We start from the raw sequence: 5,762 nt of genomic DNA, 5'->3' as shown, positions 1-5,762 counted from the left end.
GGCGCGTAGATAAAATAGGTGCATTACAAAAATTACTTCTCTTTCATGAAAGAGTGTGAAATCATGCCAGCAAGTCAAGTTTCTGATTCGTTGAATATGATAGATAGATAGATTGAATATGATAGATAGGTAGATAGATAGATAATATATGTGACCACGTATACAGGGTGAAAATGTAACAAGGTCAATTTCTCATAAATGGCATTTGGAAAAAATCACTCGGACTAGTTGATTTTTAATTCGAGGAAGGGACTAATAATAATAATATTTATTCAGCATTTATGATACATAGCGTATATATGGTAGGTCAATGATTATTTACAAAGAACAGTAAGTCACTTATAAATAAAATTATGGAATCAAAGCTTGAATAAAAATTAAAATTTGCATATACAAAGATAGATATATAAAATGCTAATTAAAAAATGAATAAAAAATGTGGCAATTTTGCTTGCCGTGGTCAAATAAATATACATATGTATATATTTACATATATACATATATTTCACTAGTTCGGACTTCCATTGTCTACTATATAAAATGATTTGAAATCCCTGAAACAAGTAAAAAAGAATAATTAAAAAAGAATAGTTGAAAATAACAATTATATTAAGCAACAATAAACCTGAAATGAAATGATAGTGAAATAACCTACAAGTAAAAATATAATAATTGAATAAATAAAAATTAAAGGAATGCAAAAAAGAAAATAATAAAAATAAAAAAGTGTAGAGATTCCAAGTCACGTTAGTTCACGACGTTTCGATTGTTGGTATCTACAATCGTCTTCGGGTGATGACTGGACTGATTCCTCCAAGAGATGACTATTTTATAGGTCGTTGAAATACTTTCACTTTCTCTACTTTTCATTTTCCGCTTCACTGATTCCGTGAGAGATGACCGATTTGGCGGGAGTTGGTCATTTTCCGTTTGATGATGGGTTTCCATATGTTTCGTATATCTACGCTGGCCTGGCTGAATACGTTGTTGGACAACATGTATGCGGCTTCCTTAAATTTTCTCCTGAACCAATGTTCCTCTCTGTGCAAGATCTCAGCTTGGGACCACTCGATGTTGTGTTGATGGGTCCAAACATGGTCTGCTATTCCTGATTTGCTGGTTTCTCCTCGCTGTGTGTGCTTCTTGTGCTCGGCATATATTTACAAACATGTACACACATGTTAAAAAAAACGATAAAATCGCCAGTCAGAACACTGAAACTAAAGCAAAACAGCAAGTGAAAATTTAGAACGATTATATATCTCATTATCCTTCTGTGAAAGAATCCTCTAAATATTCCTTATGACTGTAGTAACATTTGTCCAGTAATAAGTTTTTAGCTTTCTTACTGAACAAAGTTGAAGAATTCAACCTCTTTATAGAAAGTGGCATTATATAATGGAGATTTTTTGAAATGATCATTCTTATGTGAAGGGACCCTCAGAGCAGTAGCATGGCGAGTATCACGACCGTGAATGCTCAAGTTCGTTATATACAAGTCGAGGTTCCAGTGCACAAAAATGACACATTTCATTATATAAATTGTGGGTGCAGTCAACAAGCGTTCTCTTTTGAAAACGGGTCTACAACTTTCTTGGTACCCCAGGTTGAATATCAATCTTATCAGTCGTTTTTGAGAGATGAAAACTCTAGAAAATTCCTTTGCACATCCCCAAGCCATTTTGTTGAAACTAATGTGGGAGTATGCATTCGCAAAGTAAACATTAAGTAAACCAAACCTATCTAAACAATGTTTCAACTGTTTGATCAAATAATAAGCGGAATTGAGTTTACTGCACACTTTTTGTATGTGACTTCTCCAGGTGAGCTTCTCATCTAAAATAGTTCCAAGAAAATCAACTTCTTTTGATATTTATATGTCATTCAAAGTGACTAAATTACAACAGAAATCCCTCCTAACAAATGTTTTATCAGCACTGACTTAGATTTACTTAACTACTGAACTACTGAATTCGTCAATAACTAAATTAATTTTCATCGATAATTCCTTCTCATTTTTTCCAGAAACAGTGATTGTAGTATCGTCAGCGTACATAGTTATGTGACAATCTGATATGAATTCAGGCAAGTCATTGATAAAAGTCAAGAATAACAATGGACCCAGAACAGACCCTTGTGAAACACCTAGTTCCACATCATAAGGAACTGATGTAATTCCATTACATTTAACCACCAAACTAAGGTTTTCCATGTACGATTCTATCCAACACAACACATTATTGGGAAAGCCCATTACTAGTAATTTTTTCAATAGAAATTTGGAAGAAACAGTATCGAATGCTTTTGATAGATCTAAAAAAAGTGAAAAAATCAAGTTATTATTATCCACTTGTGCATAAATATAGTTCAATAGTTTTTGTGACTTTTATCATAATTCTCACTTTCACTCCCTCGGTGGAGTAAAATTCAGGCCTTTCATTCTAAATAGAATCACAAGTAAAGTGCTACCTCATTTAAACATGAAGAAAGTTCACTGAATACAACTTAATCATTTTCGACAAAAAAACTCAACCTCTACCCTTTGAGTATGAAAAAATTTCACATTTCTAAAATTGAAAATAAACCTTACAGGTCGGCAGAAGTTCTTGAAAGTCGGCTCTCCCAGATATGAATCTCGACCAGGGGAATCATTTCCGACAGAAAAATGTCCCAACCCCCACCCAATAGTTTCACAATTCTCAGAAAATTGAAAGTACATTTTGCAGGTCCACAGAAATTCTCGCAGGTCGGGTCTGCCAGACATGAATCTCGACCAGGTTATTCGTTTTCGACAAAAAAAATAATTCAAGCTCCAACCTTTGAGTATGAGAAAATTTCACATTTCTCAAAAATTTTAAAAATTAAAAATTTTTAAAATAACAAGTGTTAATCTGTTAATTTGTTTTGTGAAAAAAGAACTTATTTAAGTAAAAGTTTACTATGATATAATACATTACATTACATTACATTGAGTGTTGTGTCCACGTATGATACAAATCAAGAATTTCATTCTTGATTTGTATCATACACACTCGATAAAATCTCCATCTGTATATATATATATATATATATATATATATATATATATATATATATATATATAAAATATATAAAAATTACTCACCGTTACGCTCTCGCAAGACAATTTCCAACTTGTAAGAAATTTTATTTACACCTCCCATGTGATCTATTTCATCCTTACACGTCTCCAATTGTTTTGTGATCCGAGTGATTTTTCTTATACATGTGATTCATTTTATATATAAAAGTCTCGAATGTTCTTATGATTGTTATAATGGTTATTTTAATCTATTTTATTTATACCACATATGATTAATTTTATATCTACTTACACGTCTACAAAGTTTTTGAATGTTCTGTATATATTTATTTCACCCTTTTGTTAACCTTATACTCATTATTAATTTTAGTATCTGAAGTTATAAAAATTTATTTACACCACGCACAAGCAACACCTGTTGCTTCTGTGGGTTTCCCAATGTTTATTTGCAAAATGTATAGCCTTGTTATGCTTGCTGTTTTTCTTTTTGTGTAAATAAACGATGATATATATATATATATATATATATATATATATATATATATATATATATATATATATATATATATATATATATATATATATATATATATATATATACATATATATATTTATATATATATATATATATATATATATGGTTCCAGTGGTTCCATTTGTGGTTCCAGTTCCAGACCACGTAGGTAGCTATAGCTGTCTAGATTAGATTAAGATTAGATTAGATAGATTAAGGTTAGTTTAGGTTAGGTTAGGTTAGGTGACATAAAAAACTTGGCAAGTTGACTTGGGTGTCACACCTATAGGTGGTTCCACTTATGTTTCGCTTGCGTTTACGCAGCTATTTTTATCAAGTACTTTCTTGGTTTTTTCTCATTTTGTCTTCAATCGGGGACCGCCTGCCCGGTACTGACGATGCCCAATAGGTTGAAACAGCTGTATACCGGTGGCTCTTAAATTGAAATCAATATATATATATATATATATATATATATATATATATATATATATATATATATATATATATATATATATATATATATATATATATATATATATAAATATATATATATATATATATATATATATATATATATATATGGATTTGGCTGATATTTTTTAAAATGTAAATGCTGATAAATATTTGTTGATAAAAAATGGCTGCAAATTGATTGCAGCAATGTACAGCAAAAAAAAAGTATGTCGTTGAACATGTATGTATATATGTACCAAATAGCATCGATCAAATCTACATTCAAACTGGAAAAATTACCGACGGAAGGAGCTGCAAAGCACCGATGAACAGTTGATTCCTGACAGTTTGCTTGAAAAAATTCATTGCAGCTGTGAAAAATTCTGTAATACTTTGCGCTGCAGTTGCCGGAAGCATGGTTTAAAATGCTCGCAGTTGTGCAGAAACTGTTGCGATTCGAATGAGTGTTCTAATATCGAGATGAAAAGTACCCAAATTGACGACACGGATGATGTTTTTGCTGAGCAACTAGATCTTCAAGAAGAATCCGATAAAAATGTACAAGACGAAGGAGAAGAAGAAGAACAACAACAACAAGTAAAAGAGCGAGAATTAATTAAATTAAGACAATTTTTTATTTCATTATCTTATGTATAATGTATGGTTACCTGCATCTTTGTTAAATAAACATTTTATTTGAAGCTTTATTTGTTCAACTTGCCACTATAAAACCTTGATAATCAATTCAAAGCATCCTAAATATTCTATAATAAAAATTTTTCAACTGTATTTTAGTTTAAAAACCGTTTAATGACATAATATGAAACAAATCACGAAAAAAAGCACAATTTTTCAGTTTTTGCATTTTAAACGATTTTTTTTTTGCTTAAAGTAGTATATTTTAATTTTTCCATCTGAAAGCTGATGTAATTACAAAAAAAATGAGCTATGTAAAAGTTGTCTAGGTCAAAAAAAAACCTTTTTGACTAACTTGAAAAAAATGCTTTTTTTCGAAAAACGCGAATTTCTCAGAAACTAATTAACTTATCGCAAAAAAAAATTGATACTCATTTGTGATGAGAAATAGTACAATTGCTCAAATTTTCATAGTGATACGCTTTTTTTCGTGAAATGAAAAATAAAAAACGAAAAAAGTGGTTTTCGCGTTTTACTCGAAAATTTTGAGGTTATGTGAAAAAAGTATAGATATAAAAGTTATAGATTTTTTTATTATTTACAACTCTCCTATTCAACTTTTTTCTCTAAAATAATTATTTTGGCCGCAAACCGCGAAAAACCGTTTTTCACCCCTTTTCACCTCCACCCCTCCGCTCCTGCAAACATTCAGCTGTTGAATTTTTGCCCCAATATTACTGACTACCTTTCCAACCCATTCCCGTTGAGTTTGCCCTGTAAAGAATTTTTTCCTCAAAAAAATATAGTACGCCTGGCCTAATAGTATTCCATTGTCAGCGAGAAGTAATACACGAAGAACTGAAATTTTAGCTGCGGAAATTAAAACACTCTTCTTGAACTACTGGAAAAGACACCTTGTTACGCCGTAGCACTTGAAGAATTATGTGACATTGTCGATGATGAACAAATGTCTATTTTCGTAATATTTTCTGACATTGAGTGTCAGATTTTTAGGGAAGAGTTGCTAGCAATATTGCCGTTGAAAGGTAACACTCAAGTTGAAGACTTATTCAAGGCCATTGATGATTTTATTAC

Source organism: Leptinotarsa decemlineata, unplaced genomic scaffold (assembly GCF_025532065.1).
Source record: "Leptinotarsa decemlineata unplaced genomic scaffold, Ldec_3_MD MMD2_tig00026330_RagTag_RagTag, whole genome shotgun sequence".
Lineage (NCBI taxonomy): Eukaryota > Metazoa > Arthropoda > Insecta > Coleoptera > Chrysomelidae > Leptinotarsa > Leptinotarsa decemlineata.
This window is presented reverse-complemented; position numbering follows the sequence as displayed.